This window comes from Cryptomeria japonica, chromosome 4 (genome assembly GCF_030272615.1).
Source record: "Cryptomeria japonica chromosome 4, Sugi_1.0, whole genome shotgun sequence".
NCBI classification, from domain to species: domain Eukaryota; kingdom Viridiplantae; phylum Streptophyta; class Pinopsida; order Cupressales; family Cupressaceae; genus Cryptomeria; species Cryptomeria japonica.
In genome coordinates, this window is record NC_081408.1 from 200,987,289 (window position 1) to 201,012,364 (window position 25,076).

Sequence of the window (25,076 nt, forward strand, 5' to 3'; positions counted from 1 at the left end):
TTGTCATCATTTTGGACATCGTCAATCCTAATTAGGGTTTTGTCCTCTTATCAATCTTGTCGATTTGCGATCGATTTGTCATTGATCATTGTCCTCTTATCAATCTTGTCGTTTTGTCATCAATCCTTATCATTTTCAATCTTGTCGTCTTGCAACCTATTTTGTCATCGATCCTTGTCCTCTTGTCAATTTTGTCATTTTGCGATTATTTTGCCATTGATTGTTGTCTGTCTCAATTATGTCAATTTGGAAAAATTAGTCATTGTTCCTCATCAATTGGTGTATTTATCAATCAAATCATTTAATCAGAATCATGATCGATATCAATTGTCTTCAATCAAGACCTAATTGTCACTCTCGCATTGCTAATTTATCTTCTAGGGTTTTGTGATTTAATCATTTAACCTTGTGTGTCATTTCTTCCTCTAGGATTAACAAATTATTTATTTATCCTAAGTCTTCTTGTCACAATTAAATGTTCATTTAATTGGCTAATTATTCCTCTTTGTGAATTAATTAATAAATAAATAAATTATTAATTAATTCACTAATTCCTAATTTCTAATTTTCATCAATTTCCTAATTTCTAATTTTCATCAATTTCCTAATTTCTTATTTCCTCTTTTTCTAAATTTTCTAATTTTCTAAATTCTTAATTTCAATTTCCTCCTATTTCTCTCCTAAATTCATGGGAATGACATAGAAATTTGTCATAATTTGTCATAATTGACAATTAATCAATTCTTGACATAGAAATTTGTCATAAATTGTCATAAAATTCTTGACATAGAATTTTCATAAATTGTCATAAATCCTTGCATAGCAATTTGTCATAGACATGTCATAATTTTGCTATTCTTGATTTGAATTTCCATTCGAATCACCATCATGCTAATTTGTTCATTTCTCCAATTTATCTATGAATTGGATGATCTTCATCAATCAAAGCTAATTGGTAATCAGACTATCGAATTTCTAATCAATCACGCTTCGAGTACTTTTGAGCAATTTTCTTACCTACTTGCTTTCAATCATGTATGTGCACTTGTAGGTGAGATCTACAATAAAACTATTTGAAGAGGAAAGAATAACAATGGAGCCGCATGAAGGAAGCATTCATACCCACATATGGTTTGCATAGTATTTACTTTGAATGTTTTATCTTTATGTCTCTATTGAATGTGTTTAGGATAGATCAATGCATTCTAGCTTTTTGTGATTAAACAATGATTAATGTTTTGATTGTCTTGTGATGATTCCTATTTCCTATCTACATTAATTGGTGAACCTGACATGAACACTAACTATCTAACCCCTTTATGGTGTTTTTGAGTGCTTTCAAGTTGATTTTGCAGGCCAAAAACCCCAAAACAGGGTCGTGTAGGGTTTTCTGGAGACTTCTGCACCTGTGTGAAGCAACTTGCAGCTGTGTTATGCATTCTGGCCCTATGTTGAAGACATTCTGTGCTTGTGTCATGAATTCTGCACCTGTGTCCTGAGTTCTATGCTTGTGTAAAGACCAGAACAAAGGTAAAAATGTAGTGTTTTACTTGAAATTTGTTTTGTTTTTGCATTCTATTTTCTGTGTTTTGGTTTTTGGTACTAATTATTTGTGCAGAATCTTGGCATACGCATGGCAAAGACAACAAATCAAATTACTAACATGTTTTATGCAGAATCGATAGTCAAAGACAACAAATCAAACTTCTAACTCGGGTTTTTGCAGGTTGCCTTCGAGAAACAACCAAACTTTGTGTTTGTGATTTTTAATTAGGCACCTAGTGATTTCTAAATAGGTTGGAATGAACATGTTTTTGCTTTGATTGTTGAGTGTGACATTGGAATAGGAGAGTATGCTCTCATCCTTCTTAGGGTGATTAGAAATCCAGATCTTCGATACCATGCTCGTGTCTTTGATTGTTTGTTACCTTTAGAGGGCCTGCCTTCCCGACCACTTTGCTTTTGCAAGCAAGTGATAATCGTGAGAAGGGAACGACCCAAAGTGAGTAGGGCTAGAATACCTTGGCATTCTAACTCACTATAAACAAATACCTGATGGGTGAAAGCTTTGAAGGAAGCGTTACGTGGGAATTGTAATTACTTGGGAAGTGATGACCCTTGAACTCTTTCTCATATCAACATCTAAGTAGGGCCTCTTGGTCTAAATCATGCTTGCGCGACTACATTTGTTTGGTATCTTGATGGGCTTAATGTCTCAATCACGCTTGCATGACATCAAGGAGTAACGCTTAACAAAAATCCTTACTATACACTTTGTTTTAGAGGCCAAAAACCCTTCTAGTTGCTTGGGAAGGACAAGTTCGGATACTTGGAAGAAATACTAAGTTCTCCATTAGGAGATTTCCATGGGGACTAATGCTTGGCTGCCCTGAGAAGTGAGTGCCATGGAGGGGAGCCCGTGGGGTCAAGCATCTATGTATTCTCCTTGAATCCCATAATGAGTCTACCTCTCAAGTACCTAATGTCCTTGCCTACCATAAGAAACATGGGAATGAGCATGATTGTCTTGAGTCTTAGTTGAAATATCTTGTCTTCTTTGTTTGTCAAAAGTTGAATTGCATCTCATTTCAAAACAAGACGAATTGATTCAAAACAAGGTTAAACACAAGAACATTTCATCCAACAAAGTTCAAATTCAAAACATCTTCAAACATGGTTGTCAAACATTTTTCAAAATCTTGTCTGAACATTCATGTCACTTAGGTTTAGGTTCATCTTAGGTTTGCATTTTGCAAAGTCATTGTCAACTACCAAGGTTAGGTTTCACCTAGGTCATACTCCTTTGCATATCAATAAGGGTCATCCATTTGCATGTGTCCTCTTGCATTAGAGTAATACCATTTTAATACATTCATATTTGCATAACCTAGGTCTCTTCATTAAGCTTAAGTCATTATCATATCATATTAGGGTCATTTGCATATAGTCTCAAACTAGGTTTTGTCATACTTGAGTAATCCAAATCTTTGATAAACCCTAAGTCATTGTTAGGAAGTCTAGACCTTATCAAACCTTTTGTCCTTTTGTCATCAATGTAATTTCATCAAACCTAGTTTAGTATCCAAGCATATAGGGGAGACATTGTCATCTTGTCCTTTTGTCACTTGGTCCTTTTGTCCTTTGAGGTCTAGACATCATTTCAATTTCCTAAGGGTCTCTTTTAGATTTGCATTCCAAAGAGTTTGTCAAAATATTGAAAAAAAACCAAAAATATAGGTTGCATTCTTGCCATAGGTTGCATTTAGTTGCATATCATACATTATCCTTGAAAAATTCCAAAAAAAAAAAGATGGATTTGCATAGTGACATGTCTATTGAAACAAGGTTCCAAGCACCAATGATGCAACAAAGTTTGACGTATCAACCAACAATGCAATCAAATTTTAATCCAAGGCAATTACAATTATATTCAACCCAACAACAAGGCAATATCGATCAAACTTATCACGATGATGTAAATGTCCAAATACAAAAACTAGAGGAGAAGCTAGCTCAAGAAAATGAGATATTGGAACAAAAAGTGAAAAACATTGCGAAGAATAGATCACAAGTATCCAAAATGTTTCAAAAATTTCTAGGTCGAAATCCAAATATTGAGCCAATTGATGTAAGATCCCTTCTTGAATGGTTAGACATACCAGCTCTTCTCTCCCAAATAGAGATGATGAAACAATTTAAAGAAAAGAGACAACATCAATTTCAACATTATGCTCCTCCACAACAAGAACAAGAAGGTGTTTACTATCAATCAGATTTTCAACCAATACAACCAATGGTTCAACCAATTGTTCAATGTATACAACCAATACAACCAATGGTCCAATTTCAACAATATGTCCAACCAACTATACAATGTCAACAAATGGTTCAACCAATGGTGGAATATCAACAAGTTCAATCAACATATCAATGTCAACAACCACCACCAAACATTCAAAAACAAAGGTTGCAGCACACACCAAGCCAAGTTTCAAACATGTCAGAACAATTGAACCAAGTCCAATATCAAAACATGACATTAGATCAGAACCAACTCCTTGCCAAACAAGTTCAAATTCCAGATACAACTATGTCAAAACCTCAAAAGAAAGGTGGCTTTATTGCAATGCTCTTAAGGAAACTACCAAGTGAGTTCTTTGAGGAAGATCAAGATAATACAACTATGTCTAGCAATGCCTCATCCCCCCACAAGCAAATTGACTCTCCAGTGGCATCTATTCCTACACCTCTAGAAGTTTCACAAGAACCTTCCATATTGTCCTCATCAAACAATACACCCAAGGATGAAATTATCCAAGAGCTATCCATAATTGATTGCCACGATAATCCAATTCATGATGTACATCCTTGTCATGTTTCAGAAATACAAGACCCAATGCCACCATGCACTTTATTGCCATTACCTGTTTTAGAGGACCCCATTCAAAGTCCCTCTTCCTCATGTTCAAGCATTGATTCCTTGCCAGAATCCATCACAAATGTTCAAAGTCATTTCCTTCATGCCAAAACATTGATTCCTTGTCAGAATCCCTCATGCATATCCAAAGTCCAACCTCATGTCAAGAGGATAATTTAGAGCATGAAGAAATGTGTCTTGAAACAGATCAAGATCAAGATTTTGAAACCTTATCATCCCATCCAATTGTTGACCAAGACCCCATGTTCCCAGACACTCACACTGATTCCCCTATTCTTGTCCATCCTATCCAAAGTCCTATTGACACTCCATTCCCCGAGCAAGATCAAGATATCCTAGTCCATCCAATCCCAAATGATCCCCTTCCATTTCATGAACAAAATGTCCTTTCAAATCCCATTGACATTCCACTTCCTAAGAAAAATCAAGATATTCCTTCCATCCTTTCCGATGATCCCATTAAAAGTCAAGAGCAAATCACCTTTAAAGAGGATTCCAATGATCTTCCTCCTTGTCAAGATCAAATTATTCCTTCAGATCCTCCACAAGATCCACTTGTTCCTCCATCTCCACATCCTAATCTAGCATATATACTCCAAGATCACATTTCTTTTGATGATCCCATTATTTCTCCCATTCCATCTCTTGAAGAGCCTATCATTGAACCATGTCCACTACACAATCCTAGTCCCCCTCATGATCCTAATCCCACTCATGATTCTAACGTGTCAGTGCAAGATGTTCATGAACCCATGACATGCACAATGGGTTCTTCCACTTTGGTCAAATCCGATCCACTTCAAGATCTCATTATTTCTCTCATATCGTATCCACCTCATAATGGACTCACGTCTTCTTCCCAAAGAAAAGAGTATCCTACAAGTCAAGATATTCATAAAGGCAAAGGAGTAGACCTTCATGAGAAAGAATCCCTCCATATCAAAGAAGATCTTAAGGCTCATGTCTACACAACTCACTCTCAAGACATTGGTATCCCCCTATCAAAATCAAAACATACACCTTACCCATCACACCTTCCATCCATCTTAGGTCCTTATATCCCTTCATTCTCTATGCAAGGTCAACAAAGGCACACATCCTTGAGTAAATTTCATCAATCCAAAATAAGTCCATTTCATTCATATCCATCCATGCATTCCTTTCCTCCTCCAAGCAATTTGGATGCCAAGTATAAAAGTCATAAGTCTAGAAATCCACATGTATTCAAGGATCAACATGTCCAATATAATCGACATGTCAAAACAAAGAACAATATTATCTATAAAGAAAAAGAAATATCCAAAAGGCCACAAAGGCCAACTGAGCAAAATAAAGCAAAGTCAAAATATATATGGGTTCCTAAATCCCTTGTGCAAGCAATGCACTCCAAGGAACCACAAAAGCATGAAAAATTAGAAAGCATGTGGAACCTGAAGAAGCTCTTTGAAGCACAAAAAGAACAATCCAGATTAGCATCTAAAATTGCTGTTCCTCCATCCAAACCTTCCAAGTCTATTTCTCCACCACCTTCTTCATCCGTTTTGGGCCCTTATGTCCCAAAATCCATAGTCGTTCCTTTGTCAAAATCTCAATATCCAAAATACATTGTTCCTCCATCAGTCCATCACCCCTCAAGGTGTGTGCCAATGTCGATCTTGCCTTCATTTCCATCCACTCAAGCCTAATTCTTCCAATACCCTATCCATTATCCAATGCATATTTTCCATCCTTCCATCCCTTTGATCCAATCCTTTGCATAAATCCTTGCCTTAGTTTCATCTCATTTTCCATGTCCTTATCCTACCAATGTCTTTGAGCATACTTTCAAAGGTCATGGTCAATTTATTTCAAGGTTACTATCCAAAAAAAAAAGATGTTTGAGTCCTTCTTCCATCCCCTATCATGTGTCCATCTTCTATTGAAAAAGTCAAAAAATTCAAAAGAAAAAAAAAAAGAAAAAAAAGAAAAAGAAAAAAAAGTAAAGCAAAAATAATTCGTCCACTGGTGAAAACCTAGTAAACAGGTGCCTTGGGCAAGTACCGTGATGAAAACCTGGCAAATAGGCATCATGCGTAATCTATGAACTTCTTGCATACCGTACTTGAGGGCAGGTTTCCTCCTTCATATCCTATTTCCCTTCATTATTCTATCATACCATGTCATACTCCTTCATGTCCTATTACCCTTCCTTGTCCTATCATCCCTCATGTCCATTTTCCCTTTCCACCTTTGATCTTAACAAGGCTAACGATCTTCATGAGCATCATGCATCTTGTTTGCAGCTTTCAGTCTATCATAGCTTTTGGTCATTTATCCATTTGCTTATTATAACCTTTCATCCATATTCCCTAGCTTATTGCAACTTTCTGCCACTATCCTTTAGCCTATCCCGACCTTCAGTCCATGTCCCTTATCCATTCTTGGTCTTGCTTATCCTATCCATATCTTATCACTATCCATACACTCTTTTTCATTCCTTGATCTTGATCTATCATAAGGACGCGAAATGCAAAACATGGTTTCAAAAACCTCTTGACATGTCCCTCATGCCCTGTCACTGCTTTACATTGTCATATCTAGTCTCTTGTCCCATCACGCAATAGCCCTTGAAGATTGCATCTGTATTGTCTCCATGATAAAAGGCCTTTGTCTTCCCTCTTTCCACCAACATTTCAGCAAGCCTGTTTATTCACCTATCATATTCCTTGCCTTGCTAGACACTAGGGGAAAAAATCATAAAAATTGAAAAATGTCCTGAAAAAATCTCATAAAAATTTAAAAATGTCCTGAAATAAAAAAAAATTGAAAAATGTCCTGAAAAAAGTCACATAAAACATTTAAAATGTCCTGAAAAAAGTCACATAAAACATTTAAAAATGTCTTGAAAAAATCTCTAAAAATTTTAAAATGTCCTGAAAAATCTCATAAAAAAAATAAAAATGAAAAATGTCCTGAAATAATTCTAAAAATCAAATAATGTCCTGACAAAATCCCTAAAAATCAAATAAAGTCCTGAAAAAATGAAAACAAAAAAATTTCAAAACATTAAAATCCAAAAACAAGCAATAAATATCCTCTTGGTGCATAAGACAGATCCCTGAGTATACATTCAACAACACGCAATCCAACATTGTGCTTTAATGAAATCACGCATTAAGAGATAAACTCTTTCCATCAAACCAGACATTCCAACTGATCAAAATTGTCATATCAATCAACCTCAAAATCATTTGTCCTTGTCTCTACTATCATGGGTCTTATACAGGGTGTGGTATACTCGAAACCAGACTATGTCCTGTCTTAGATGGGGTATCAAATGTCTTGAAACCAGACAGCATGATCGTCCTATCAGCACTTTCAACTTTTGACAATGAAGATCAAGGTGTTTGTTTCATTTGTTGGAATTTGTGCATCTTATCTTTTTATTGATTTATCTTTGGCTTCGATCATGTTCCTGTAAAGCGGAAAAATCGCGATCGAACCCTAGTTGCTCTCCCCTCTTCCAACTCCAAGGAGAGAGAAGGGAGGTTCGCTAGGATTCGATGGTTTTCACTTAGGGGGGGGACTTTACATTCAAAAGAGGGGTTGAAACCCACAAGATCCAATCCCACGCAATGCAAGATTGGATGCTAAATGAGTTTCAAGGGTTAAGACAGCAAGGCTACCCTCTTTTGTAAAGAATGTGCATAGAAGAATTAGGCTAGGAATGCATAGAAAGTGACAAAGATTCGCTTTATAAACTGAGATAGGGATACAGTATGAAGCTGCGGACCTAGAATTAGCAGTAAAATGTTGATATGGCACTGTCCTGCAAATTTGAGCAAAAGTTGTCGGGACGATGGCGCCCGGCGCCACGGTCCTCCGAAAAATCCGTGAAACGAAGGGGGATCTGTTCGTCTCTGCACAAGGATTCCAGATCTTCAATCTCAGTCGCATACCTGCAACCTACACACAGAAAAGCAAAGATGATTGGGGGGTTAGGGATTAGGGGTTTGCCTTTAGGTCAAACCCCGGTTTTGGAATTAACCAAGAAATGAGCAAGAGCTGTAAATGTAAATGACTGTAAAACAAGTACTAATACCTTGTTCTAAGGATGTTTGTATCCTTATGTGCGAAGGTTTAGATGTTGTATGTTGTATGTTGTAGTAGTATGTGATCTCCTCTTCAATGGTTGAATCCTTGTCTTGAATGCAACACTTAGCCTTGAATGGAGACTTAGAAGGAATGCTTGAATGCTTGAATGCTTGAGTATAGTTTCCACGACTTTTTTCCATCATGTATGTGTATATCCAAATGAGAGAGGAAAATGTAGTTTATATACTTGTCATTTAGGGCTGATAGACTGATTTTCTCGACCTTAGGCCGACCAGGAAAGATAATTTTCCAATTTGCAAACATAAAGACCCGAGACCCCTTAGGAGACCGAGCCCAAAATAGGACCCAGGGACTAGGGTGCTGGGCACCCTGGTTCTGAGGGACCAGGGCGCTGGGCGCTCTGGTCCCACCTCCCGGGACAGCAGAGTGCAAGGAGGTTCAGACCAGGGTACTTGAAAAATGCAGTTTTTGGTGTCGTGAGCAAGCTTCGGGGTCTCCATTCAGGTTGCATGTTGCATCGCCATCATGAAGACCGAAATGCAGTCGAAATTGCAAGTGTTGCAATTTTAGGACGCTACATTTAGCCCCCACTTTAGCGGGAGTATGTATGCTCATACTTCCGGTAAAGTACAAGGAAACAACATTAAAAAACTTTCACCACGTCAAGGAGGCAAGACACACCAAGCCCCCAGTGGAATAAGGATCTTACGACTTTGATTGACAAAGTAAAAGGGAAGATCACGAAGGAGAACCATGACTATCAGTAGTAAGGTTCCCTCACTATGAGTCATGCAAGAAAGATATCAAGAATTTTCAAGGCAAAGCTAAATTTGCCAAGAAATTCTCAAGTATCTTGAAAAGATATGAACGGGATGTATGCCCCCCTACGTTAAAGCAATCGCACATGCCTCACCGGGGGTGATTGTTTTAACGTAGTGATACACATAAGAATGAGAAAGGAAAGGAGCACGTTATCGCAAGGATTTAGCCCCCAAGTGTGAGATAAGCCCAAGGATAATAGACACAAAACACAAAGCACGAGGTGACTTCGCTTTCCTTGGGGTCAGTATGCTGTATGATAAGTCATGTATATATCATATGTATGTATGCATAATTGTTCTTCATTCCCCAATCAAGGAAGGTCACCTAGAAGAAGGGAACACATGTGTCTTTTGAGTCAACATGAGAGAGATCGAGAGATCTCAATGCTTTGCATCGTCCTCAAGTAGACAACACTAAGGACAACAAATAGAAGAATGAGAATAACATATAGAAGAAGTAACAAAAGAGAGGAGGAGAGAATCTGCTATGCTAATGTAACTAGTCTAGCACGTCATCTACCCCCCAATCTTGCTGATCAATGTTTCGAGAAGGCAGGGAACACGCTAGAGGAGGAACATTCAACACAACAGATGGAGCTATCACAAGATCCAAACAAGGGTTATGTTCATGTTCCGAGCCACATTGTTCTTGTCTAGGAGCTAGGATAAGTGCTTTAGAAAATTCATTAGATAAATGGTTATCAATATCAACAAGCTCATATTCACTATCAGAAGCAAGAGAAGTAATATTTTCATCATGAATAACATTTTCATCTATATCATCATCAAGATTTATAAAAATAGGATCTTTAACTCGCACAGGATCAAGACCATCATGCATCTTATGTTTAGGAGATTTAGGCTCAATGTCCGGCTGAGGAGAAAATGGAATAATGCTCGTTGAAGGTGTTTTTGGAGATTGCGAAGTTTGAGAAGCAGCTGCTTGAGCTCTAAGATGATGCTTTCGTCGACATTCACGTGCAGAATGATTTTGTCTAGTCTTAGTAGGAAGTGAAGAAGATTGAGGAGGAGGAATGTTCTCATCCTTATCACTTGGGTGTTTAGGTTGTGGTCTCTTAGGCTGAATAATAGGAGAAGAAGAAGGTCTCTTCTCTCTATAAAAGGAAGGAGGAGGAACTGCTCCATATAAAGGAGGAATTTTTGGTTTAGGAAGGAGACCAAGTCCATCATGATGAGGAGGTATAGGTCTACTTGTAGGAAGTTTATTAGACATAGACATAGTCACATCCATAGGGATGGGTTGGGAATCTTCTTGAGGAAAGACATTAGTTTTATCTTTCAAAGGAAGAACTTCCTTCTCAAGAATGATAGGAATGTCAAGTTTAGGTGTTCTAGGTTCACTTAAAGATAGGATCATATCTGTTTTCCACTTTTGATAAGATTTGAAAAGATGATCACTTCGCGGAGGAAGGGATTGGAATTGTTTAGGACAAAAGTAATCAAGAGGAACACTAGAGGTTCTTTCAGCTGGTTTAAAGAGGCTATGATTGATAGTAACAATTTCACCATTATGGGGAAATTTCAAACACTTATGAATAGGAGAAGCAATAGCTTTCATGGAAGATAGCCAAGGATAGCCAAGCTTCACACGAAATTGTTCGGAAGATGGAATAATAGCAAAGTTCACATCAAGGGATTTGTTATAGACCTCAATAGGCAATGTAATAGAACCAATTGCGAGAGAAGAAAATGCATCAAATAGTTTCACAATCACATCTTTTTTGTCATAGATCACTTGATTCAATTGCAAAGTAAAAAGAAATTCTTCAGTAATAACATTAACCATGCATGAAGGATCAATAAGCACTCCATGGCAAGGTGTATTCTTGACTTTTGCAACTATATATAAAGGACCATCGGGTGCCCTAATGGTTTCACTGGAATCAAATGTGATGGAAGGTTCTTTAGGGTTTTCTTGCTGCTCTACAAAGTTAATCACATTTGGAATCATAGACACAAGACCATCAGATGAAAGAGAGGAATCATTAGTCTCAACTGCATTAGAGGTATGAGAAGGTAATGGATCAGTGAAAATCTGAAGATTTTGATTAGGAGGAGCTACAGATGTATTGCCTTTATCATTCACTCCAGAAATAGAAATAGTATTATTATCAATCAAATCTTGAATTTTACCCTTTAAAGAAAAACATTTTTCAGTATCATGCCCAGGCTGACGATGAAATTGACAAAAGGCTTTGTTATCAAAATAAGGTGAAGTAATCTTTGCAGGATCAATTTGTCTTATAGGAGGAAGAGTAAGCACATTTTGTTCCAATAATTTATTCATAATACTATGCAATGATTCATTCAAAGGAGTATACTTTCTTTCTTTCTTGAAAAATTTAGAAATAGGAGGCACATCTGATGCTGCATTCACATTGTTGTTGATGATGTTTTCATTGAATTTGATGGAGTCTCTGTTCAGTTTAAACTTCCCAAATGGTTGTTGACTGCTATCACCCTTATCACTCGGAGCCATAGGATGTGATTGTTCCATTTGACTCACAGTCAGTTGATAATTGTGAAGAGTTGCACACAACTGTTGGAAGGAAGTAAACTCAAAAAATAGAAGTTTGTCTCGAATATCTTTTTGTAAATTAGAAATAAAGATTCTTTGAATATCATTGTCAGGCACTGGAAAAGAAATTTGAGCATACAAATGCTTATATCTACCAATGAAATCAGTCACTTTTTCTTAAACACCCTGTTTACAATGCATTAAATCAATCAAAGTAACTTTAGGACTTATATTGTTTTGAAATTGTTGAATGAAAGCATTTGCAAGTTGTTCGAAAGAAGTAATAGAATAGGAAGGCAACGAGCAATACCATTGTAGGGCTTTGTCTCTTAATGTTCTAGTGAATAGTTTTGCAAGCAACCTTTGGTCATAAGCAAAATTAGTACAAATTGTTTGAAAAGTCTTAACATGTGTTAGAGGATCTCCTTTACCATTATAAAGCTCTAAATGCAGGATTTCAACATGTTTAGGAGGGATAGCTCGCACAATGTCAAGAAAAAGTGGGCTCGCAACATCAAATGTGGGCACACTAAACTTAGATTGATTCATAGAGGCAATTTGTTGCTGTAAAGAAGAGACAGTTTGTGCAAGATTGTTAATGGTCGCTTCAGTCGAAGAGTTCATATTAGATGTGTTAGATCGAGATGGAGGTGTTATGTTATTGAAAGAAGGTAAAGAGTAAGGTGGTGGGACCCTATGATAATTATTCATAGGAGATGATTGGACAGGAGGAACACTACAAGGAGGAATGGAATGATTAAATGAATTGCCCCCTTGCGTCATGTTCATTTGTGAAGATGTAATAGGAACACTCATTGAAGGAGTGAATGAAGAAGTCAGATTTAATGAAGGAAGAGGGTTAATTGAAAAGGAAGGATTGCCCCCATGACTAGTGATCACAGGAGGAATGTCTTGTGTAGAAGTAGCCATTATGTTTGATGTAAAGGTAGGTATGCTAGCAATAGAAGTCATCAAAGGAATAGAATGATTGACTTGTGTAGGAAGTTGTGTATAACCTAAAGTTTCGACACAACTCTTCATAGGCATCACGTTTGAATCCACAATGTGTAAAATACCACGCAAAATATCAATTCCATTCTTATCACTTTGAAGCATATGTTTTAGACCTTCAATTAAAGGAAGAGCTTGACTATCAGGGTATTCTTGAGACATCCATTGTCGAAAATCGTCAAATTGGTTATCCAATTTTGAAATTTGTTCTTCAGAAACCTCATGGAGAGCTTCTTCATCATTAGGAGGATTAGAGGAATTACCCATGTCCTTGTTAAAAAGGTTATTCAAATTAGGTTCCATCTCCTCAGTAGTTAAACCTCGGAAAGACTTAATTCTACGACTTCGTCTAACGGGAATAGTGTAAGTAGGGCTTATTGTTGTAAAACTCATGCACTAGAGAAGGAGAGAAAATTTTGATTTTAGAGGTAGCAATTTGCAGTAAAATCAGCCAATCTTCTGGATTTAAGCTGTTAAATGCAATCACGACAGTCTCCCGAAATTTTAGAAAAAATGTCCAGGACCGTGGCGCTCGGAGTGCAACACGGTCCTTGCAACTTTTTTCGAAATTTGCAGGGATGAAAGGTATGATGATTTTAAAGCCAATCTGAAAAAAATTGAGTGATTTTACGATCTATAGATAGGCCAAATTAAAGTTGCAATCTCAAAATTGAACCCTACCCAGATTGTCGAAAAATGGAAAATTTGAATTTTGAAAAAAAAAAGGGAAACTGAAATTTTGAATTTTATGATTTTAGAGGGAATGCCAAAAGCAATGCAAGTTTTGAAATTTAAAAATTGACTCAATTTCACGCAAAATTCAATTTTGAAAGCGGAAATCAAAGTTGTTGTAATTAAGCACTTAATTTCAAAAGTCACAAAATGTAAGAACTTGAATAAAGCACTGAAATTTTTAATGAATGTTAACGCACTTTTCAGATTTAGGACAGTAAGAACACAATTTTGACACAAAATTTCAGTTTCAATGATTTTTTGAATGTTTAAAAGTCTTAATCCAAGCAATCACAAGACCAACTTTGACTGTAATTTTGAAGGTGTTAAAATTGATAAAATCAGCCAAAATTCTGGATTTTAGTAGAAAAATACAGTGAGATCTTGCTCCCGAAATTTTGGAAAAAATGTCAGGGATGATGGCGCTTGGCGCCACGGTCCTCGCAACTTTTTTCCAAATTTTTAGGGATGAAAGATATTGTGATTTTATTGCGGAATCCAAAGTTACAGCTGATTTGGAGATGTTTTGATCAGTGAAACTGTCGGACAAAGGTTGAATCAAGAGGGTTTCAAAAATTAGGGTTTTGACACTTAACCACTTAATTTTCAAAATTAAAACATAGATATGAATTGATAATTTGTAATAGAAGGACAGATCTGAAACAAGCATTAACAATTAAAAATTTCACAAGTTTAATTACTAAAAAGAAATTTTAGGGTTTTTATGCAATCACCTCTAAAATTTTGCAAAAGATCAAACATGGAAATGTAATCAATTTTTTTAGATCTAAGCATGAAAAATCAGAAAGGATGTTCACGTCGGGTTCACCAAAATGTAAAGCGAAAAAATCACGATCGAACCCTAGTTGCTCTCCCCTCTTCCAACTCCAAGGAGAGAGAAGGGAGGTTCGCTAGGATTCGATGGTTTTCACTTAGGGGAGGGAATTTACATTCAAAAGAGGGGTTGAAACCCACAAGATCCAATCCCACGCAATGCAATATTGGATGCTAAATGAGTTTCAAGGGTTAAGACAGCAAGGCTACCCTCTTTTGTAAAGAATGTGCGTAGAAGAATTAGGCTAGGAATGCATAGAAAGTGACAAAGATTCACTTTATAAACTGAGATAGGGATACAGTATGAAGCTGCGGACTTGGAATTAGCAGTAAAATGTTGATACGGCACTGTCCTGCAAATTTGAGCAAAATTTGTCGGGACGATGGCGCCCGGTGCCACGGTCCTCCGAAAAATCCGCGAAACGAAGGGGGATCTGTTCGTCTCTGCACAAGGATTCCAGATCTTCAATCTCAGCCGCGTACCTGCAACCTATACACAGAAAAGAAAAGACGATTGGGGGGTTAGGGATTAGGGGTTTGCCTTTAGGTCAAACCCCGGTTTTGGAATTAACCAAGAAATGAGCAAGAGCTGTAAATGTAAATGACTGTAAAACAAGTACTAATACCTTGTTCTAAGGATGTTTGTATCCTTATGTGCGAAGTTTTAGATGTTTAATGTTGTATGTTGTAGTAGTATGTGCTCTCCTCTTCAATGGTTGAATCCTTGTCTTGAATGCAACACTTAGCCTTGAATGGAGACTTAGAAGGAATGCTTGAATGGTTGAGTATAGTTTCCATGCCTTTTTTTTGTCATGTATGTGTATATCCAAATGAGAGAGGAAAATGTAGTTTATATACTTGTCATTTAGGGCTGATAGACTGATTTTCTCGACCTTAGGCCGACCAGGAAAGATAATTTTCCAATTTGCAAACATAAAGACCCGAGACCCCTTAGGAGACCGGGCCCAAAATAGGACCCAGGGACCAGGGTGCTGGGCGCCCTGGTCCTGAGGGACCAGGGCGTTGGGCGCTCTAGTCCCACCTCCCGGGACAGCAGGGTGCAAGGAGGTTCAGGCCAGGGTACTTGAAAAATGCAGTTTTTGGTGTCGTGAGCAAGCTTCGGGGTCTCCATTCAGGTTGCGTGTTGCGTCGCCATCATGAAGACCGAAATGCAGTCGAAATTGCAAGTGTCACAATTTTAGGACGCTACAGTTCCTATGTTGCTTGATGATGTCACTGAGTGATTTAGAGTGACCGGGATGGATCCTGATCCTTTTCTTTTTTGATTGTGATTGTTGTTTGTCTATGATATGTCTGTCTTTCGCAAAAAGGGTTGCATTTCAGCTCTGGCCTTCAATGCCATGATGCTCCGCATCCATTTTGCTACATAAAAATAAAGGTTCTCACCTACAAAGTGCAATACTGAAAGCAAGTTTCTTCGTCTCTAACTGTCCTCTGTTTCATTTCTTCTTGCTAACACTTCTTCTGTCCAGTCGGATAGTCAGTTCGGTGTAGTCCTCCGATATCCAAACATACATACTACATCCTGCATCCATTTGATTAGTACACTTGCATTACATCAAGCATCACATCAAGTATTTTATCCATTTCATATTATATATGCATCAAAAACACAAAAAAAATACATCCATACATGTTCCACAATGGTACATAAACCATGCATAAGTCCTCCATACATGAAAAATAACCATCAGTCATAACATATTGCATCCCATCATATCGATGCATATCATATCATATATTCACATAATATCGGAGTACAAAATTGGACTGTCTGTCCTCAGTATGGCCCACAGGCTGACTACAAAATGTCAAACTACATCATGTCCACTGTCTGTCCTAAGGAGCACGTGCCTCTATCACTGGGTGCTCCCTATATCCTCCTCATCCCTGCCATGTCTCGTGGATGATGTCCCTCCTGGTCCTGGCTGTGGTGGTCTCATAGGTCCACTCACCCCCATGCTGCTCAATGACCTCCGAGAGCGTGCCCTGCTCTCTGTCCTCGATCATGCCCGAATGAAGGTGCTCTCTGCTCTGGTAGAACTGCACTCTCATATAGTGTCCTCCAATGGCGTATCTCCTCTCCGGTCTCTACCAACATCTATCCTAGCTCCCGTACACTGGCATCCCGAATCGACCCAATATACTCAGTGACTCTTTGTCCTTCTCACTGTGCCTGCGATACTGCTGTGTCTCAAGCCGCTGTGAGTCTGGCTATCTCTCTCTCTAAAGTCGCAATGTGATCCTGCTGACTTGCTATGGTAGCCCTGAATATCTCCATCTCCTCTATCCTAGCTGTCTCTAGCTCTATGGGTATGTCCTGTAATGCTTCCTTCTCCCCATCCTCATCTCCGTCCTTGCCATCATCCTCATCTCCATCCTCGTCATCCCCATCCTGCTCCTCAGCCTCATCATCCCCACCATCCGCATCTCTATCCTCATCATCCCCATCATCCTCATCCCCGCCCTCATCCTCCTCATCCTCATCATCTCCCTCCTCCTCTCCTGTGAGTGGGAAGTCCTCCTGTCGCCTCGGTACTGGAATATCCAAATCTGTCAATGGCACTGGTTGTCATTGTGCAAACCATCTATCATACTCATCTGTCGTCCCAGTGTCCGCCACATCTGATCTCCAATCCCATGGTCTCTATTGTAGCTATACAAAGTCCACATATGCTGTGTGTGGCTGAATCATACTCCCCCACTGACTTGTCTCTCTGTGAGATCGGGCAAAGTGTGCAGTCCTCCCAGGTACATCCTGCCTCTCTCTAAACTATCGTCTGACCCTCTCTGGCAGGTACATCTCAATCACTCTCTAGTGATTCACTGGTCGCCTAATCAGGTACCTCTCCTATCTACAATACGGTAGCTCCTCATTGTCATCTGACCATCCAGGGCAATCACGATATGGCCTCCATGTGAACTCTCTCAATCTGTCTAGCTCATGTCGCCAGTATAATATGTATCCAAAAGGACCCTGTCTCAGTGCTCCTCCATAACAGTACACATATGGTCAGTGTGGTACTACCTGTCTATCTGTAATCAGTCAACATATGGCTATGTGCTCAAATGCCCATACCTGTAACAGTGTGACTCCACAGCTCAAAGTCTGAACTCCTTGATATGCTATCTGATGCAACTGAAAATATAGCATAGCCAGTACACATGGTCCCCATGCATACATTGTCCCCTCTATCGCCATCCACTCTAGCACTCTTCCCCATCCAATAGGGAATCCATGTCCTCATCTGTCTCCTGCTACTAGACATGCTATAACCACGGCTATCACCACATATCATCGATCGTACTCTAATGCCATGGTCTCCCAGCCAATCTCCCTCTCGACAATATCCAAATCATCTGCGTCGCACTTGAACAGTCTACACAATGCATCTCTCCCTATCACTGGGTCATACTCTATCATCTCTCCATGTATCGGAATGCGAAGGATACGCCATACATCCTCCAGTGTCATTGTCGCCTCTCCAGTCGCCAGATGGAAAGAGGAGGTCTCTGAATGCCATCGCTCTGCCAATGCTGTAAGCAATCCTATGTTTGCCCTAATCTCGGGCATGAATGTGATATAGTATATCCCAAGTCTTGCTAATGTATCTCTCTATGCTCCTAAGTCTGTGTCATAGCATGAAGCAATCTGGTCGGTTCTCCCGCTTGATCAATGGATACTATCACCTCTGCATCACAATTGGGGCACATTTTTGTTAGTATTAGGGTTTTCTCCTACAGGTTGCATTTCCTCATTTTCATGTCCACATTAAGGTGTTTTTCATCTAATCTGACCTATCCTACCCTTATCACCCCTTTTCGGATCCTTTGCATGCTGTTTTGACCAAAATTAGGGTTTCCAATACACTCTTGCGCCTGTGTTAAGGAACCTACACCTATGTCAGGTAACTTGCACCTGTGTCTCCCTACACAAGTGTAGAAGACCTCACACAAGTGCAGGATTCGCCCTACACAAGCACAGAAATCAGTTTCTGCACTCCCTGTGGGCCCCGCAATGTCCCGCAAGCAAGTTAAATTCATGAAATTGAAAACATGGGTTTTTGAGATCCATATCACTGCTCCCATGTCATTCGATCATCTGAATGTGCGTACACATTCCCTGAGGTGATCTGCCATTGGAACGTTCGCCATCTCTCTGCAAGTATCCTTGTCCAGATCAACAAATTCAAATGAGCAAATTTCATTCTCTTGGTCTCATTTATAGATCTTTGTCAGTGCATAGATGGACGTGCATCCTCTCCATCTTATGTTGGTTGCGGTATTGTGCACCTTAAATTGCTTATCCTTCATGCATCCGGTATCCGATTGTCAGTCCGTTCGATCCTATCATTTTTATCGATCAATTGGCCACTTTTCTGCATGTTTCTGGCCAATTCCTCGAGGGGGCATGCATATGTCATTATTATTGTCTGGGGCATTTTTATTATTGCTCTTTGAAACAATGCTTAAAATCACATTGTCTCAAAGAGGGGCAAAATGTAGACACCTAAAAATGGTCAATGCTTGCGGAGTCATACTTTAACATTTGCGCATTGCCTCATTTTAGGTTTTTGCATCACATTAACATTTCTCCTATGTCACGCACTTGGTTTTTATCATTTGCAAGCATCGAGTCATTCTTCTACATTCTTCATTCATCTCGCTCTCAAAATTCATCTTGTCAACAATGCTATCCAGTCATGATTTTGATCGAACTTATCTTGTCGCATCAATATGCGTGCTAATTTGTCATCATTTTGGACATCGTCAATCCTAATTAGGGTTTTGTCCTCTTATCAATCTTGTCGATTTGCAATCAATTTGTCATTGATCATTGTCCTCTTATCAATCTTGTCATTTTGTCATCAATCCTTATCATTTTCAATCTTGTCGTCTTGCAACCTATTTTGTCATCGATCCTTGTCCTCTTGTCAATTTTGTCATTTTGCGATTATTTCGCCATTGATTGTTGTCTGTCTCAATTATGTCAATTTGGAAAAATTAGTCATTGTTCCTCGTCAATTGGCGTATTTATCAATCAAATCATTTAATCAGAATCATGATCGATATCAATTGTCTTCAATCAAGACCTAATTGTCATTCTCGCATTGCTAATTTATCTTCTAGGGTTTTGTGATTTAATCATTTAACCTTGTGTGTCATTTCTTCCTCTAAGATTAATAAATTATTTATTTATCCTAAGCTTCTTGTCACAATTAAATGTTCATTTAATTGGCTAATTATTCCTCTTTGTGAATTAATTAATAAATAAATAAGTATTAATTAATTCACTAATTCCTAATTTCTAATTTTCATCAATTTCCTAATTTCTTATTTCCTCTTTTTCTAAATTTTCTAATTTTCTAAATTCTTAATTTCAATTTCCTCCTATTTCTCTCCTAAATTCATGGGAATGACATAGAAATTTGTCATAATTTGTCATAATTGACAATTAATCAATTCTTGACATAGAAATTTGTCATAAATTGTCATAAAATTCTTGACATAGAATTTGTCATAAATTGTCATAAATCCTTGCATAGCAATTTGTCATAGACATGTCATAATTTTGCTATTCTTTATTTGAATTTCCATTCGAATCACTATCATGCTAATTTGTTCATTTCTCCAATTTATCTATAAATTGGATGATCTTCATCAATCAAAGCTAATTGGTAATCAGACTATCGAATCACGCTTCGAGTACTTTTGAGCAATTTTCTTACCTACTTGCTTTCAATCATGTATGTGCACTTGTAGGTGAGATCTACAATAAACTATTTGAAGAGGAAAGAAGAACAATGGAGCTGCATGAAGGAAGCATTCATACCCACATATGGTTTGCATAGTATTTACTTTGAATGTTTTATCTTTATGTCTCTATTGAATGTGTTTAGGATAGATCATTGCATTCTAGCTTTTTGTGATTAAACAATGATTAATGTTTTGATTGTCTTGTGATGATTCCTATTTCCTATCTACAGGTATTTATGAGAAGATAATTAAAGATTTAATTATTTATTCTCATAATATCTTCCCATTTTATTTCTTCTATCTTCATCCTTCCCCGAATGGCAACTTTGTTGTGCACACAATCAGGTCTGTCCATCTAACCAAAATTTTTTTCAATCTAAGCCATTCAATCAATCCCCAATTTTTCTATAAAATGAGCACTCATTGCTCATTTTCTATAACCATGAATCAAGTAATCTTATGTTGTTTCTTTCAAATCACTTTCTTTCCATTCACTTGCATTTGTAGGTGACACCCACACAATTTGAAGGTGAAAAAAGAAAAATGGAGTTGTGAAGTAGATTCATGTGATTTGGTTTACGACAATTTTAAATCTTGTTTTCATTTCCTTTATTGAATGTATTGGGATATTTTTCATTACAATTTAGATTTCGTTGTTGTCTAATTTATATTGGTTTGATGTTTTCTTGATTTCCTGGCTACAATATCTTTAATCTTATCATTGGTGATTTCCTCCATTAAGCGGGGTTTGTTTCTATTGTATCACTTATCTTTTTAATAGGGGTTTTCCTTTCTTAGCACGTTTTATTTATATTGTATTGTTATTTATATTTATCCAAATCTATCTATCTAGTTGTCCATGGTGGAGGAAACATGAAAAAAAGGTTTTGACTAATGCAAGCCCCTGTAAAACACCAACAATTTTCCCCTATTTGAATGTGTATAGGTGACGAATGGATTTGAAGGTGTAGAGAAGGTCTAAGATATATTATGTTGGATGACTTCATCATGTGTTACATTGGTTTTGTCATTGATGTCAACACTTATCTTTCTGGTAGTCTACATTGTTGATTTGGCACTTTGGTTATATTGGTTTATTGTTGAACCGACACATTGTGGTCCCGACATGGATATTGGCTTATGCATAGTCACTGGTATATGTTTTACCGGAAGCTCAGGAAGTTGATGATGACTTGTTATCATTTGGAGATCATTTGGTTATGTCGAAGACATGGATTGGATGTTTACATTTCGTGTTTTTCTCATTGGACTAATCGAGTTCACATATTTGCCTTAACCGGAAGATAGGTCTAGGTTATGGACTGGTATAAGATAACATGTTCCAGATCAACATGAGACATTTTGGAAATGGTTTATTGATTGGATAATATGTAAATGTATTGAGCTGACATATTGTATCTCATCAAGACTTATTTGTAATTTATTTAAATGTAATATCTTTAGTGAGCCCACCTCATGATAAGGTCTTAGAGTTTTGTATAAATAATTGTAAGATCTTATTAAAGATCATATTATGGTGAATGAGTGTGTGCGAATATTGAATATCATTGTGAAGAGAGGATCCTTGTGTGAATCACGTAGATATTATATAAAGGTTGAAGGGTTATGAAGGTGTTTGGCACTCAAAGTCAGAGCTTAAACTAGTACTGAATCTAGTATTGCAGATGCTATTCTGAAGGAATACATTGTTATTGTATTTAACCATCCAATTGTAGTCAGTGTGACTCCTATTTTGTGATTGAACAATGAGCTATAGGTGGTTGGCCTTTCTACATGTGCAGGTCCCATTATTGTATTCACTTACTATCTGCAGTAGTATCATCTGATTATGGGTAAGGTTTCCCATCATGGTTTTTTCCCTTACAAGATTTCCACATCAAAATCTATGTGTCATCTGTTGTGGATGTTGTTTCTTTTTCTGTTTCATGCATTAAGTTATACCAATACTGCTATAGCTATTAATCTGTTTTACAAGCATTAAGTTTGTTTTACCAGCACTAAGTTTTAAGTTGGAATAAATGGTTTTAAGTTTTAATTTATTGTCAACTAATTCACCCCCCCTTCTTAGTTGTCCTTCCCGGTTCCTAACAATTGGTATCAAGGCCTAGTCCTCTTTTTGTAGAAGCCTAATAGCTTCAGGAGATCCTATGGCAGGAAACATTTTTCAGAAAGGACAGTCCTAAGCATGATGGAACTAACTATGGTATATGGAAGATGAGAATGGAAACAGATTTGAACTGCATTGGAAGAGATATATGGGATGTTACAAAGAAGGGCTATGTTGGTCCTACTCTGAATAACCCTCATCCACTGATATTGGCTAAAGACTTGGAGAATGATTGCAAAGTAAGAGAAGCACTTCTAAGCACATTATCAGATCAAAAAATCATGGGATTATCAGACAGATCTACTGCAAAAGCTATTTGGGATAAACTAGAAACATTGAATGAAGGAGATACCACTGTCAAGATTGCAAAACTAGAATGTTACCGGGTCAGATATGAAAATTTAAAAATCAAAGAAGATGAAAGAATTTCTGCATTTAGGGAAAGAGTTAATGAAATTGTTTTAGGAATACAATATTGTGGAGGATCTTTAAGTGAAGATGATATTGTTTCTAAGGTTTCAAGAGCTTTCCCACTGGCTTACAAAATGAAAGTGACTACTATTAATGAGTTGAGAACAATGCCTAATACATCAGTTTCTAGAGATACTTTGGTTGGAAAATTTTCAGCATTTGAGCTTGAAGAATTTGGTCCTATTGCTATAGTCGAAACTGATATAGCTTTCAAAGCATCATCATCAGCATCATCATCATCATCTAACAAATCTGATTGGAAAGCAATTTATGGAAAAGAACTTGAAGATATGAGAAGAGAAAATGAAGAACTTGAAGAACTTGAAGCACTACTCGCAAGGAAGATGCCTAAAGGTCTAGTAGGAAGTAAGTATGAAGGTAAAGTACCTTTCAAATGTTTTAATTGCAATAAACTTGGTCATATGGCATCTAGATGTCCTGATAGACATGCAAGACTAAGAGAGGAAGCAAAAAGAACATATAAACCTAACCCTAAATATCAGAGATACAAATTTAAGAAAAATAGAGATAAGTCATGTTACTATGCAGATGAAGGTGTTACAGATGATTCAGATGAAGATCCAGTAGATAGTGGATGGGCATTTGTTGTAATAAAAGAATATCAACCTGCACCTATTGTCAAACTAGTAGAGCAGGCATTAGTAGCAAAAATTGAAGAAAAGGATGAATGCATCATTGATAGTGGATGCTTGCATCATATGACTGGTGATAAAATTAAATTCTTATCATTTCAGGAAATTCATGGAGGTCTAGTAAGATTTGGAGATGACAAGTCATGTTTAATCAAAGGAAGAGGCACTATATCTTTGGATGGTAAGAACAATACTGACAATGTTTATTATGTTGATGATTTATAGCATAATATTTTAAATATTGGTTAGTTAGTGGAAAAAGGATTTCAATTACAAATCAAGAATGGAAAATGCAAAATCATGAACAGAATTGGATTGGAGATTGCAACCAATAATTAAACTAAAGGTAATAAATTTCATTTGAATACCAGTGATAAGACATGTTTGATTGCACACATTGATGAAATTTGATTATGGCATAAAAGACTCTATCGTGTGAATTTTGATTGCATTGTAAAGATCAGTTCAACTAAGGCATTAAGGGATTTACCTAAGATTGTGAAACCTCATAATCCAGTATGTAAGGAATGCCAAATGGGAAAGCAAGTTAGAACAACATTTAAGAGCATTTATGAGAAATCCAATAATATTCTTGATTTAATTCATACTGATTTATGTGGTCCAACAAGAACAAGAAGTCTTTAGGGTGATAGATACTTTATGCTAATAATTGATGATTATTCTAGAATGAGCTAGGTTACTTTTCCCAGGGAGAAATCAGAAGCTTTCAGAAGATTCAAGATATACAAGGCAATGGTAGAGAATGAGACCGACAAGAAAATTAAATGCTTAAGATCTGATCAAGGAGGGGAATTTACATCTAGGGAATTCAATTCATTTTGTGAAGTGAATGGAATTAAAAGACAACTATTGGCACCCCAAACACCCAAATAGAATGGAGTTGTGGAAAGAAAGAACAAAACTACACTGGATGCAGCAAGAACCATGATGATGGAAGAAAATCTACCTCATGTGTACTCAAGAGAAGCAGTGAATACAACGGTTTATACTTTCAACAGAGTTCACATCAAAGGTGAAACTGGTAAGACCCCATATGAACTATGGTTTGGTCATACTCCTACTCTTAAATACTTCAGAATATTTGGAAGCAAATGCTATATTAGCAGAGATGAGTTTATTGGAAAATTTGATCCTAGAAGTGATGAAGGAATATTTCTTGGTTAATCAACTAGAAGCAAGGCATATAGATGTTATAATAAAAGGTTACAAAAAATCATTGAGAGTACTAATGTGAAGATAGATGAACATTTTAGAGGAGATTCAAGATCTGCACAATGGGCAGTAGAAATTATTATTGTAGACACCTAAAAATGGTCAACGCTTGCGAGCTCATACTTTAACATTTGCGCATTGCCTCATTTTAGGTTTTTGCGTCACATTAACATTTCTCCTATGTCATGCACTTGGTTTTTATCATTTGCGAACATCGAGTCATTCTTCTACATTCTTCCTTTATCTCACTCTTGAATTTGGTCTTGACAACAACACTATCTAGTCATGATTTTAATCGATCTTATCCTATTGCATCAATGTGCGTGCTTATTTGTCATCATTT